This window comes from Cupressus sempervirens, chromosome 6 (genome assembly GCF_028749045.1).
Source record: "Cupressus sempervirens isolate cs-2001-9-10 chromosome 6, ASM2874904v1, whole genome shotgun sequence".
In the NCBI taxonomy this organism is placed as follows: domain Eukaryota; kingdom Viridiplantae; phylum Streptophyta; class Pinopsida; order Cupressales; family Cupressaceae; genus Cupressus; species Cupressus sempervirens.
In genome coordinates, this window is record NC_143123.1 from 40097201 (window position 1) to 40113380 (window position 16180).

Here is a 16180-nt window from a genome sequence, read left to right on the forward strand (position 1 = left end):
TTATTTATCCTATTTTTTCCTAAATGATGGGGAGGTTATAGTTGGGGGGCTATTTCTTGTATTCTAAAGCCAATAGAGCTTTTAGTCATATTGAAAAACTTTGGAGACCAAATAATGTTGATGGACATGCTTAATCATTTTCCCAAAACTATCTTGCAATCTTCTTTGAGTCTAATTTCGATTGGTAGCACCTCTTTAATGTGTATGCTCGTAATACTTGCTTAGTCCATTTGAGTTTATGGAGGGATATGGCCAATAGTGTTTTTGATAAATCAATTACTAAATTACACTTGTGGGTGACTTTAACACCCTTGTATATGTGTCATAGAAACTAGGGGGTCTGATTGATTATGATGACAACTAGGAAGATCTCTTTGAATTTTTGAGTAATATTGGGCTCTTTGATTTGAAGCTAATTATTATCCATTTCACTCGGTCCAACAATAGAAAAAGTTACAATCTCATCCAAATTAGACTTGATCACTTCCTAATTGGTACGGCCCCCTCCCTCTCAGTACTTCCTAGAACTCTCTTTGACCATAATCCCTCACTTCTTAAATGGATGGACAAACAAGGTTTGAGCTTCTCCATTTAGGCATGGAATAATGTGGCCATCCCACTTGAGTTTTTGGGATATCGTGTTGTATTGATTATCTACCTAAATTAGGACTCTTTTGTGTATTTTATTACAAAAAAAATCAAAATTATTAGAGAAGTGAAAGGTTGGAGTAAATATAATTTTGGGTATATCTTCAAGGTTATAAAATACTTATGTGGGAAACATGATGAGATTCAATAAAATATGGTGTTGGGTGACCTCTCCCCTATTGTGCACTTGAAGGAGGAGGAAATAAGGTCTCAAATTCAATGGCCTAGGGAAGGAGATCAAAAATTGCCATTCTTTAAAAGGACCACTAATAAACACAAAAAGAGGAATATTATAAATTCAATATTATATGAGAATAAATTGATTATCTCTAACTTGGTAAAACTAGGTCCACTAGCTTCAAACTATTTCTCTCAATTTCTTACTAAGGACAATCATTGTGACTTGATTCTCCAAGACTAGTTTCTTACCAATCACTTGCAACCTATTACTAATTGAGATAATGATTTCCTCCTATCTAGGGTCATTAGTGATGAGGTAAAGGTGGTTGTTTTTTCCATGGATGCTTATAAATCCCTGGATTAAGGCAACTTCCCCTCAACCTTCTTCTAGGAGTTTTGGGACATTTTTAGTTATAATGTTTATGATTTGAAATTATTAAATGATTGTAGACCCATAAGTCTATATAATTCCTTCTATAAAATCCTTACAATTATTTTGGTCAATAGAATCAAGCTTCTTCTTGATAAAATTATCAACCCTAACTAGAAGAGGTTTGTCTTGGGTAGGTAGATCCTAGGTTAGTATTATTAGAATGCATGAATTCATGCACTCTATGCACTAGAGTAAAGGAGTTGGCATGGATTTTAAAAACGATATCTCCAAGGCTTATGATGAAGTTAGTTGGGCTTTGCTATACTAGGTTTTGATTATGATGGGATAAAATCAAGCGATTGTTAGCATAATAACTGAGTGTGTAGAAATAGTTAAGTACTCTACTCTGGTCAATGGAAAACCCAAAACAAATTCTCCCTTGGTAAAAGGACAAGTCACTGGGATCCCCTCTCTCCCTACATCTTTATCATGGTGGAAAAGGTCATAGGGCATAATATGTTGAACCTGATATGATAAAGAAGAATTTCAAGCATTAAAAGTACCGCTACCCCCCACCAATTCTTGCAGTAACTAGTGGATAACACCTTCTTTGACCCTTCTTCAATTATTGAGGCTAGAGAATGGAAAACCCTCCTAATTCATTATGTTGTTTCCTTGGGGAAATGTATCAACCATCAAAAGAGGAGAGTCTTCTTATTTAACACAACCTTGGAACTTAACGTAAAATTTTGAAAATTTTGGTATGCAAGTTTTCAAGCCTCCCCTCTCCCTATTGCTACCTTCCACTAATGGTTAAAGATGTCAAGGTAGAGCTATGTAAATATATCATGGAGTTTATGTACAAAAAAATAATTTTTTGTAAAGGTAAGCTTCTTAGCAGTGCTAGAAAATTATAATTTCTTTCTTCTTCTCTTCAGGTCATGCATGTTTACTCTCTCTCACTCTGTAAGACTGCAAGATCCATAGCTAAAAAATTGGAAAATATCCAATATAATTTCTTATGGTCAGGTGTGAAGAAAAAAAAGACTCCCTCTTGTTTTTTGGGACAAAGTTTTCCTCCCAAAAAACCTTAGTGGCCTAGGTATCCATAAAACTGCTAGCACATGAATAAGGCCCTTATGTCCAAATTTTCTTGGAAGCTTATTCTATGTGTTACCTATTAGTGGGAAATTATATAGGTGAAATATCTTAATAAGGAGAGCTTGAGAAATATTTTTACTACATGTGGCTTTCCCTAGGGTTCTAAAATATGGAATGACATTCTCAAATGCTAGAGACTTTTATTGTTCATAGCATTTCAAAAGATAGGAAACATTAAGGACACCTAGTTCCAAAACGATAAATGGTTAGCTAGTTTTACTCTAGAAACTGGGAGATTTAACCACTTGAAGAACATCCTTGTCCCTTAAGTTTCCCCTTTGATCATTAATTATTTGGATCATACTAATTGGTTCGTCATCCCTTCTTTGTTGTTTGACAAGATTAATCAAAGATAAGATGTTATGGACCTTATGGATTTACTTCTATAGGCCAAGATCCATATATTAGGTAATTTTGATAAAATTATCTAGTACCATACTCAATCTAGAGTTGTATAGATTAAAATTTCCCCCCTCTCTCCTCATCAAGGTTAGTGACCTGATCTATTGGACCAAGGTTTGTAACTCTCAATTCTTACCCAAGGTTATTTTTGTTGGGTGGGTTGTTTTGCATGGTAAAACTATGACTACAGAAAACCATGTTAAGAGAGGCTTCATCTCAGGTAATAGATGTATCCTTTATAAAAAGGAGGGAAAATTATTAATGACTTATTTTTGCACTCTGATTTTTCTTTCAATGTAATATTGTGGTGGCTTATCAATTATTACATGTACGTCCCTATGGATTGACATTCCCCTTATTTGCACCCCCTCATTCAACTTATTTGGCATAAAATCCCTCCCTATACCTTCTTGTGCATTTGGAAAGAATGCAATAAAAAAATTCTTAGGGATTTTGAATTAGCCTTTGATGTTTTTCTTCACCTTGGTCTCAAACTCCTCCATGAGAAAATATCAGTCTCCAATTGGAAGAGCCCTGGTCTTAGCCTTTCTTCTATAGATTTTAATTTTGATAAGGATTGTAACCATTTAAAGTGGTGTGACAATTTCGATAACACAAGGTTGTTGGCTAGAAGGGCCATCAAATGGTTTCTTCCCAAACCTAACTAGATTAAGCTCAATTTTGATGTAGTGAATTAAAAATGTGCTAAGGCTAGGGGAAATTTATAAGGATTACAAAGCACATAAATATTTTTTTATTGTCCCCCTCCATAATCACATTTTTATGTTAGCATGAATACTGATGGTATTCCTTTGTGGGAGTATCCTAAGCATTGGAGAGTATTGACATGTTGTATTCATGACTGTATTTGTCGTTGATGTCAACATAGCAATAAGTCTATGAAGTTTGATAGAGCAACAAACATAGATCTTAGTTGTATGAACAATATTTTGATTGTCTAGTGATGCATGTTCATGGACATGTTTGATACAATGTCCTAATGTTGAGGTTCAATGCATAGTCCTTAAGTCGAAGACATACGAAAGATAGGTCTGATTTATAGAGTGTAGTATAGAGACAAAGTACCTGAGAAGTGGTTTCTGATGTTTGTATTATATATTATAATAGAGATATAATCTAGAGATGCACAATCATCCAATGATATAAGATAGTCTAATGATGATGTTAATGAATGCACAAGCCCTAGTTTGACATGTGTGAGAATTTTTATAGACTATGAGCCGACAAGGCTATTGTAATTATGAATTAATTAATTATCTTATTATAATTAATTAGGAAAGCCTCAAGGCCAACTCAAAGAATTATTTTAAAGATAAAATATAAAGGAAAAATGTTTTCCTTGTTTGTAAGATGTGTTGTGATCATTGTATTGAGTGAGAAGTGTGAAAAATGCAGAGTGTTTGGTGAATGCAAGTAAGCAATCCAAGTGATGATTGGATGCAAGATTTGTGATATGGTTACATGATCGAAAGGAGCAGAAGCCTGGTTTACAGGATAGAGAAAAAGGAGCATTACTATTCATTTCTATTATTCTACAAGGTACAATACAAGGATCATTTGGATAGTGGGTTCATTGGTCTTTCCCTGAAGCTATTTGGACAATGGGTCCATCTATCTTCTACAATTCCTAATAGGGTTGGCACAACTTCTAACAAGGTTGGAATCTCATAATAGGGATTCAAAGCCTCCTAACAGGGATTGACATGTACTGAATGTTGTTATAGACTCCTTACAGGGTCCATCCTCTAACAAGGAATATTTATATCAGTACATAATCTTGTAGGTACCATCCTCACTGTGGTATTCCCTATGATCAAGGGTTTCCCTAGTTAATATATCTAGTGTTATTATGCATGAGTATCTTATTGTGGTTTTTTTTATTATATTTCTCATATGGCTAAATTTTATTGAGGTTGATAATTGTGATATTAGTTGGATAATTGATCCACCCTCCTCCCCTCTCAGTTATCTTGGCGGACTATATATTCTACCAATTGGTATCATAGCATTAGGTCCTTGAAGGAAAAGCTTAACAAATTTGTGAGATCAATGGAGAATATTTTAAAAAAGGATAGTCCTAGATTTGGTGGGGCCAACTATGATAGTTGGAAGGAGAAGATGATGACTCATCTATTATGTATGGGTCCACATTATTGGATTTTGACTAAAAGCAAAAAGGAAATTGTCAAAGAAGAGAATATTGAAGAATGCAGTGAAGTAGAGAGAGATTTATTCATGTGTAACATGAGATATAGAGAATCTTTACTATTAGCTCTTCTGGAGAATGAATATTACCAAGTAAAATCACTAGAAATATCTCATAAGATTTGGAAAATATTAGAATCTATTTTTGAAGGTGATACACATACAAAAAGAATAAGATTACAAAATTGGATATGTGCATTTCAAGATGCTAACATGATGGAAGATGAATATGTAAGAAGATATATTGGTAGGATATCAGAGATTTTTGTAGGAATCAATACATATGGTGGAACAAAGGAAGAAGATGAGGTTGTGTGGAAGATCTTGAAGACTTTGACACCACTATTCAAGCAAGTAGATCAGATGGTTCAACTACTTATACCTTGTACTAAGGAGTTTACCAGGGAAAATTTTCTTGGAAGATTGGAAACAATAGATGTAGGTTTAAGATAATCAAGAGAACTGACAAGAGTGGAGACAATTGTTAATGCCTTAAATGTTTGACCAAGTTTGTCTAGAAGTGCAAGTACACATGGAGATTTTGCTAGTAGCAGTAGAACCAAATTTGATGAAGATAACAATATTGAAGAAGGTATAGCCCTTCTTGAAGAAAAAAAGATGGTAAGAATATCTTTAAATGTTGGACTTGTAATGAGTGGTCATTATGCATCTAAATAACCTAAAAGAGAGAAAAAAATATAAGGGAAAGTTTAATCCTAGAAGACCTAGGAATTATCTGTATGCTAATGAAGAAAAGGAATTTGATGAAAAAGGTCAGAGTGAATGAGCAAGATGAATTTGTAATAAATAAGGCTAGAATTTTTTGCAAAGGATATTCACAACAAGAAGGAATAGACTATGAGGAGACATATGCCCTTATAGCTAGAATAGAAGCAGTATGAATTTTCTTGGCTTATGCAATGACTAAGAAGTTCAAAGTATATCAGATGGATGTTAAATCAACTTTCCTAAATGGAGAACTTGAACAAGAGGTATACATTAAGAAGCCTAAAGGTTTGCTTGTAACAAAAGAACAAGATATGGTATGTAAACTAAAGAAAGTGATATATGGTTTAAAGCAAGCACCTAGAACCTAGTATGATAGTAGTAATATTTGTTGATGACATAATATTTGGAGGTAATGATGAAGCAAGTGATAAGGTTGTTGAAGAAATAAAGAATGAGTTTGAAATGAGCATGATAGGAGAAATGAAGTTTTTCCTAGGGTTATAGATTGTGTAGGATAGTGATGGTATTTTTATTTCACAAGCTACGTACTTAAAATATTTGTTGAAAAGATTTGGATTCGAAAGTTCTAAGCCTTTTGGTACACCTATGATAATAGGTCACAAATTATCTAGCAAGGATGAGACACCTACAATTGAGCAGAAGAAGTACAGATCCATGATTGGAGCTCTGTAGTATCTGACGCACACCAAACCAGATATAGCAAATGCAATTGGGCTGGTAGCTAGATTTCAAGCTAATCTTAAGGAGTATCATTATGCAGTAGTAAAGAGGATATTCAAATATTTGAAAGGAACATCTGACTATGGAATATGGTATGATAAATCAAGTGATTTCACTTTATGTGTATATACTGATGTAGATTGGGAAGGCAATATGGATGATAGAAAAATCACCAGTGGTGGAGTATTTTTTTCTTGGAGGAAGATTGGTTTCTTGACTAAGAAAGAAACATGATTGTATTTCACAAAGTAAAACTAAGGAAAAGTATGTAGTAGCAACAAATAATTGTAATCAAGTTATGTGGATGAAATAGATGTTGAAGGATATTGGTATTGAGTTTACACAACCTATTATCATATACTATGATAACACAAGTATAGTAAGTATGTCTAAGAATCTTGTGTTGCATTCTAAGACTAAGCATATATCTATTAAGTATCATATCTTGAAAGAGAAGGAAACAAAAAAGAGATAAGACTATAGTAAGTATGTCTAAGAATCTTGTGTTGCATTTTAAGACTAAGCATATATCTATTAAGTATCATATCTTGAAAGAGAAGGAAACAAAAAAAAGATAAGACTAGAATATGTGAGCATTAAAGATCAGATTGTAGATATCTTTATGAAGCCCTTACCTAAAGACACATTTGAGTACTTGAGAGGTATGCTTGGGGTTATGCCCTAACCTACTTCTGAGTAGATGATGTAGAGATTAAATTTTTAGTCCAGTGATACATAGCACTATTGTTAGACTAGACTAAATGTTGATTCTTCCTATATGGGGGAGTATCTATTATGAACCAAGTCATTGAGGACTCTTGGTATTTGGTCTTGAATAGTATCTTTGGACATGTGAGCTGGTTGAAGACTTGGAGCAGTACATTGAAATAATGAGGTCATTGTCATTGATGCCAATGTGGGAGAAGAGTACATGAAAAATATAACATCTCCTAAGTGTGTATGGGGAGAAGAGTGCATGAAAATCTCTACTTTGTTAGGGAGATTTAGAAAGATTCATGTAAGATAGAGGAATATCTCCATGGGGGAGATATACAACATGAGGAATTCTGATGTATGGTGAGTTATTTAATGTGAACAACTATTGCCGATCCTAAAGAAGATGTAGAAAAAAGCAATGTCCTAGAGGACTTCAGATTTGATTGATGAAGAGAATTTGAAAAGATGAGATCAATAGTAGTAGCAGTAGAGTACTATTTGGTATTCTTGGAACTTAGATATTTTTTATCTATGTTGCCATCAATGCCAAAGGGGGAGATTGTTAGTATAAATGCTAATGCCATTCCTTTGCAAGAGTATCCTAAGCATTGGAGAGTATTGACATGTTGCATTCATGACTATGTTTTTCATTGATGTCAACATAATAGTAAGTCTGTAAAGTTTGATAGAGCAACAAACATAGATCTTAGTTGTGCAGACAATGTTTTGATTATCTAATAATGCACTTTCATGGACATGTTTGGTACAATGTCCTAGTGTTTAATGCAGAGTACCTGAGTCAAAGATGTATAGAAGATATGTCTAATTTATAGAGTACCTGAGAAGCAGTTTCTAATGTTTTTATTATATATTCTAATAGAGATATTGTAATGTCCCTACTTTTGGCCAATCTATGTAGTTGATTGAGTTAGCTCATCATAGCGACCCTCATGAGCTAATAGGGTGTTTTGGGGGTCTGAGTTGATTACTTACCATTTTTAGTAAGTCTATTATGGATAGTTGCTATTTTTAGCAGTGCAATGAATGACTTGGCAATTGGTCGTCACCTGTAGTTGATCAAGTTAATGATTACATGAGCTCTTATTTAATTATTCATTGAGTTGCATTATTATAATAATTTTTATATTATTATAATAACAACTTAAAGAGATTTCTAAAAAGCAAGTTGGAAAGTTTCTAGTGTTGAGTCTTTTTGGGAAACTTCCACATTTTTTGAAGTGAAATTTTATGGAAACTTTTGCCAATGAAAAGCTTATAAATGAGAGCTCTTTTCATCAAGAAAAAGCACGATTGATTATATGTTTTGGATTTACGTCTTTGTGGCTTTTTCCTGGGTTTTCAGCTATATGCCCTTGCTGATGTATAAGGGTTTGAAAATTCTTTTTGCAATTTAGCTACTGAGGTATAGCTAAGTTTTCCTTGCTTTTCTACTATTCATCACTATATCTGAGAAGTGTTTTCATTCCACTACTGAAGTATAGTGGAATTGATATTTTGTTGGATTCTCCTATTGTGTTCACTATGGCTAAGGAGATGAACATTCTGAAGGAAGTTGACCGAGTTTTTGTTACAAACTTAGCAATTTAATTAAGATCTAGTTGGGCATATATGTGACTACCGTTTTAAATACTAGTGTTGCATGTGGGTTTGATATTAATCTGGATGCCATATCTTCAAATTGGTAGATTGCTAAAAATGAAATTGGGTTGGGAAAGTATCTACAAAAGATCTAGCAGTTTGGATTTAACCTAGGGCCAACTTGTTTAGTTTGTGATCTCCATTCACGCTAGATGTTATTACTATTATGCTTATGACCCATATGTTATTATGCTTATTGGCACCAATAATTCTGTCAGAGTATGCATAAAGTATCAACTTTAAAAATAAATCACACAAATGATATCAATTCGCTAGTTAGAAACTAGTTGGGGTTTTTACAGTGGTATCAAAGCAATTTCTTGCTAACCTATAGGAATTGGGCTCAGTTTGGTCAGTGTTTGGTTCAAAGTGTAGTCAATATTTGATTTGATATTTCTATCATGGCTAATGATAGGAGGTTTTTTCTAGGTATGCGCTATACCCTAAGAGGACATAATTAGCCTCCCAGAGAAGGAGAACCTAAGACTTAGTTTGGTTCAGATGGTAGTCTAGGTGGTTCTAGTGGCACTCAACTACAACCCATAGATGCTGAGGTTGATAGAGATGTCCTAAAAATATTTAGGAATATTGCAATCAAACAACAACAAATGGCAAATGTACTATAATAGTTATCTAGTACTCTAAAGCAGATAAAACTTCCTCAAGGACAAAGTAGGGAGAAAGTGCGAGATGTTTCTATTGGTTCGTATAGATCTCGAGTTGAGGATAGAACTTGAAATGGTGCTAGGTATAGAGATGTAGACCGAGTTCAATTTGAGGATCTCAATAGTTTAGTTGACAGAGCTTCCATTCATACTAGCACTCATGATAGGTTGCAGAGGCCCATATTTCTAAGACTTGAGATAGATGCGATTAGTATTGAGCTTGAGGCTGCTCTTTTTACTAATGATGTGTTGGCACTCTTTTCGGAGTGGAATGCTTTACAAAAAGTTGTCAAAGATCAATTAAATATTGACAAGTTCCTGACTCAGAAATAGAAGCATTCTAGAGTGAGCCCGAGACTGGAGAGACAATGACCTCAACAGGAGTTGTAGCAAGTTGCTAATAAGATGACATTGGAGCATTTTGATGGTACTGGGAGAGGTACAACTCGAGCTTGGATTCATAAGCTTGACACATAGTTGGATTTGCATCCTATGTCAGAGGTGGATGCTATTAGATTTGGAGTGTTGCATCTAGACAGAGCTAGACATGACTGGTGGTACCATGGGTTAGTTTCTTTGCAACATGATCAGATCACTTCCTCATAGGAGTTCATGGATTGCCTGATTGATAAATTTGATAGGAAGGATCCAAAGGTGTACTTCCATGAGTTGGATTAGTTGAATCAATCTGGTGGATTGGAGAGCTACATCAATGATTCCAGAGACTTTTAGTCATGGTTTATGATATTTTGGAGCATAAATGAGTGACGTTATTCATGGAAGGATTGATTGAGCCACTCCATGGATGGGTGAAGTCATTGGATCCATATTCTCTATAGTTAGTGATGAGGAAGGCACATGACTTGGAGTCCTATTCTCAAAGCAAGGCTACTTCAAAATCTTCCGCTCTTCTTCTTGATGACGAGGAGTCCTCACTAGTTATTGAGGACAAGAGCAAGTCAATGGGGAGATTTGATGACACTTCTAGAGAGGATTTGAGGAGGCATCAACTTTTCTTTTGGTGCAAGGGGCCTTTCTCTAAAGTTCATACTTGTGTGTTAAGGCCAAAGGGAGTGGAGAATCGTGGTATGTGGGTGTACACTAATATGATTAAGGATGAGTCATCACAATAGCATGAGGATGTCAATGAAGATGATGATACTAATGATAGAGTTTATGCTGTGATGAGTATTTATAGTTTGGTATTTGACTCACATGTTCAAGATTTGCATAGGGTATAGAGTTGGCCTGAGCCTAAGTTGGATTATTTGCAGGACAATTGGATAGGCATAATGAAAGAGAGTGTGTTGAGATACCCTATGAATTCGCTAGTTAGTGATGTTACAATTTTTACATCATCAACATAGATATTTGGTAGCATGTTGCAAGTTATGTTATGGTTAATGACGATGGCATTGGAATTTAGTTGGTTTAATGAGGATGGGGAAATCACTTGCTTCTAGTGGGATCCTGGTGGAGGTTTTTGTTTTATCCTAGATTGCTTGAGGACAAGCAATTTCAGGGAGGAAGGATTGTAATGTCCCTATTTTTGACCAGTCTATGCAGTTGATTGAGTTAGCTCATCATAGCAACCCTCATGAGCTGACAGGGTGTTTTGGGGGTCTCAATTGATTAGTTACTATTTTTAGTAAGTTTATTATGGGCAGTTTCTATTTTTAGCAACACAGTGAATGGCTTGGCAGTGGGTTGTCACTTGTGGTTGATTAGGTTAATAATTACATGAGCTCTTACGTATTTATTCATTGAGTTGCATTATTATAATAATGCTTATATTATTATAATAATGACTTAAAGAGATATTTTTAAAAAGCAAGTTGGAAAGTTTCTAGTGTTGAGTTCTTTTGGGAAACTTCCACGTTTTTTGGAGTGGAATTTGATGGAAACTTTTTCCAACAAAAAGCTTATAAATGAGAGCTCTTTTCATTGAGAAAAATCATGTTTGATTATATATTTTGAATTTGTGCCTTTGTGGCTTTTTCCTAGGTTCTAAACTATATACCCTTGCTGATGTATAAGGGTTTGGAAATTCTTTTAGCAATTTAGCAATTGACGTATAACTATGTTTTCCTTGTTTCTCTACTATTCATCACTGTATCTGAGAAGTGTTTTCATTCCACTGCTGAAGTATGATGGATTTTATATTTTATTCGATTCTCTTATAGTGTTCATTGTGGCTAAGGAGATGAATATTCTAAAGGAAGTTGACTAAGTTTTTGTTATAGAATTAGCAATTGATTTAAGATCCAGTTGGGCATATATGTGACTACCATTTTTAATATTGGTGCTATGTGTGGGTTTGATATCAATCTGGATGCCATATCTACAACTTAGCAGATTATTGAAAATGAAATTGGGTTGGGAAAGTATCTACAATAGATCTAACACTTTGGATTTAACCTACGACTAGCTTGTGTAATCTATGATATCCATTGAGGCTAGACATTATTAATATTCTACTTGTGACCTGCATTAGGAGCAATACAAATTGTTACCAAATTGGTGCGAAGGTTTCTTTGGTTTGCATTGAAGATGGGAATGGGGAGTGTTGTGTTAAGAAGCCACCTCTAGTATATATTTTGGGTTCTGCTTTCAGCCAACAATGCAAAGGATTATGTTATGGAAGAAATCAAGTTTCATTATTGAATAAATATTAGAATTCAGTTCATCTTAAATGTCTTTCCTTTCTCCTTTAAAATTATAAGTAATTCCAGAGTTGCGCAATTAGTATTTCCTTTGCACTCTTTATATCTTTTGAAAATTACATTAAAACAAAAAAAACTTAGAAACATTGTTTATCGAAACCAATAATTCTATCAGAGTATATATAGTGTATCAACTTTAAAAATGAAACACACAAATGATATTAGTTCACCAATTAGGAACTAGTTGGGGCTTTTATAGATATAATCTAGAGATGCGTAGTCATCTAGTGATATAAGATAGTTTGATGATGTCGTCAGTGAATGGGAAAGCCTTGGTGTCACACATGTGAGAAGTTGTATAGACTGTGAGTTGATAGTGATATTGCAATTATGAATTAATTAATTATCTTATTATAATTAATTAGGAAAGCCTCAAGGATGACTTAACACAATATTTTCAAGATACGATATAAAGGAAATATGTTTTCCTTGTTTGTAAGATGTGTTCTGATAATTGTATTGAGTGCAAAGTGCAAAAAGGAGAAGAGTGTTTAGTGAATGCACGTAAGCAATCCAAAGGATTATTGGATGTGAGACTTGTGATCTGGTTACAAGATCAAAAGGAGTAGAAGTCTTATTGATAGGACAAAGAAAGAGGAAGGAGCATTACTATTCATTTATATTATTTTGCAAGGAAAAATAGATAGATCATTTGGATAGTGGGTTCATTGGTCTTGCCTTGAAGCTGTTTGGACAGTGGGTCCATCTGTCTTCTACAACTCCTAATAGGGTTGAAATCTCCTAATAGGAATTTAAAGTCTCCTAAAAGGGACATATATGTACTGAATGTTATTATAGATTCCTAATAGGGTCCATCCTCTAACAAGGAATATTTATATTTGTGCATAATCTTATGGGTACCATCCCCACTAAGGTTTTCCCTCTGATCAAGGGTTTCCCTAGTTAACATATGTGGCGTTATTGTGCAGGAGTATCTTTTTGTAGTTTTTAATATATTGCTCATATGGTTAAAGTTTATTGAGGTTGATAATTGTGATATTAGCTAGATAACTGATTCAACAACACCCCCCCCGCCCTACTCAATTATATTAGTGGACTATATATTCTAACATGTTAATCAAGTTGAGGGCATGATCCTCCTTTGGGGTCTTAAAATAAATCTCTCCATTAGAACTAGGAATATTGTGATTGAAGGTGACTCAAAAATCATAATTGACATTATCAAGGAAAAATTCCAAAAAAATAGGAAGGTTGATAGTATTTTGGGAGAAGTCAAAGATCTCCTATCTAGATTTGGGGAAGCCCACATTAGAAACACTCACAGAGAAGGGAAGTCACTAAATGATTACATGGACATTGTTGGTTATCATTTAGAGAGCTTGTAATATTGACACACTATCAATAGACTTTCTAATCCCACTCAATGTATAATCTAGATGGAAGAGTCTAACACCTCTAGTGTTTACTATGATTTTTAAACATAGTCATGTTTTTGGCCTCATCTTTGGTGTTATTGGGCCCACCAAGGATATTCCTAAAGTTGCCAATCTTTCAAAATTTAAATTCTTGATTGTGATTTATTATCTATTGGATCACATCTTGGATAATGTACTTTAATTATCAATTTGCATCATTTTAGTGTTTATATGTTATGGTGGAGGCCCAATCATCATTTATTATGCATCCATCTCAAAAAGGTGTATTTGGTGCTATGTGCTATGGGTCAGGTTTCATTGGATTTTGCAAGGATTTTTCTAATTATTTCCTTTAACTATTACAACTTCTAGTGTGGTTTCTATGCACTCACTTTTGACTGATGTATTTGGACATGCATTGTTTGGGCATGTTTATTATGATGGATCTTATTCCTACCATCCAATTGCCTCATTTTCCCTTGTGTTTTCTCCTTGTTGGGTTGGATTTTGTGTGCTTTTCATACCCTTGATATTGCCCTTTGTCTCTTATCAGATCACATGGCTAATAGGAAAAATATTGAACTTGATAAAATTGATGATAAGTAAAAAAATGACCCCAACTATTAATCTACAAAGAGGGGGATATTCTCCCTTTCATGGAGAATATTATTGTTTATGATGAGCTTGTTTCTTGTCAAATTATCTCAACCTAGAACGAACATAGAGTTTCTATTAATAGTATCTCCTTAGTGATCAAGGAGGATTTTATTAGGAAATCTATTGAGCCCTCCATGGAAGGCAAAATGTGGACACATACAAGTTGCACATCAAAATATGATAGCTTGAGCTAGCTCTTTCAAGCACATAAGGAGTAACCTATCAAGAAGCAAGGTGGATTAAACCACAAGGACTTACCTATCACATATCCTAAGGTGTGTGACATTGTCATGAAATATTCTACTCTAGACAATGATTATGGTGTCTTTTATTTTTATCATCTTTTTCTCCTAAATCATTTGAGGAACAAGGATTAATTTCTTTTGAATTTTTTTGAATACACTATGTGGAAAGAAACATTTCAAAAATCACACCAAATCCCTCCCTATGTCTAAAAGTGCATTTGGAAAGAATGTAACAAAATAATAATTAGGGATTCCAAGCTAGCATCTGATGTTTTGTTTCACCAATGTCTCACACTCTTCCATGAGAAAACATTGGTATTCATCTAGAAGAGCTCCAACCTTTCCCTTGTTGCTACTTATAATTAGTTTGCTAAGGGTTGGAATCTCTTAAATGGGTTTGACCATTTTGATAACACAAGGTTGTTGGCTACAAGGGCCACCAAATGGATTCTCTCCAAACCTAAGTGGGCTAAGCTCAATTTTGATGGAGCAACTAAAAATAAGGTTGAGGCTAAGGGGATTCATAGGGACTACAAAGGACATGTTAGAGATGCTTCTTGTAAACCCCCTCTATGATCACATTGTTAATCAAGATGAGGGCATGGCCCTTCTTTGGAATTATAAAATTATTCTCTCCATTAGAACTAGAAATATTGTGATTGAGGGTGACTCAGAAATCATAATTGATGTTGTCAAGGGAAAGTATTGGGCTTCTTGGAAGGTTGATATAATTTTGAGAGATGTCAAAGGCCACCTGTCTAGATTTGGGGAAACCCAAGTTAGACACACTTATAAAGAAAGGAAGTCATTGGCTGATTCCATGGTCATTGTTGGTCTACATTTAGAGGGCTCACAATGTTGATGCATATCAATCAAACTTATAAGTCCACTCAATGCCTACTATAGATGGAAGAGTGTGATAATCCTAATGTTCAAAATGATTCTTAATTGCGCTCATTTTTTTGGCCTCATCTTTGGCATTGTTGGGTTCACCAAGGATCTTCCTAGAATCAACATTCTTTCAAATTTTAAATCCTTGACTGTGATGTATTACTAGATAGATCACATCTTGGACAATGTACTCTAATAATTATTTTGCATTATGTTAGTGTTTACATGTCGTGGTGGATTTCTAATCATCATTTGTTATGCATGCATCTTAGAAAGGTGGATTTTGGTACTATGTGTTATGGGTTAGATTTTCTTGGATTTCACAAGGTTTTTTCTAATTATTTGCTTAACTATTGTAACTTCTAGCACGTGTCTCTATGTGCTCACTTTTGATCAAGGCATTTTGACATTCATTGTTTGGGAATGTTCATTTATCATGGATCACTAATTCCTTACATCCAACTCCCTCATTTTTCCCTTGTGTTTTATCCTTGCTAGGTTGGATTTTGTTTTTTTTCGATGGGATTTTAATTTCTCTCTTATCAGATAATAGGGGGTGACATGAACATAATTGATGATAAGTACAAAAATGACCCCATGGTGATATTAATCTACAAATATGGGTATTTTCCTTTCATGGAGAATATGATTGGTTATGATGAGTTTGTTTCTAGTTAATTCTTCTCAACTTAGAAAGAGCATAGAGTTTCTACTAATGGTATCTCCTTTCCAATCAATGAGGAGTTTATTAGGAAAGCAATGGGGCTCTCCATAGAGGGCAAAAAGT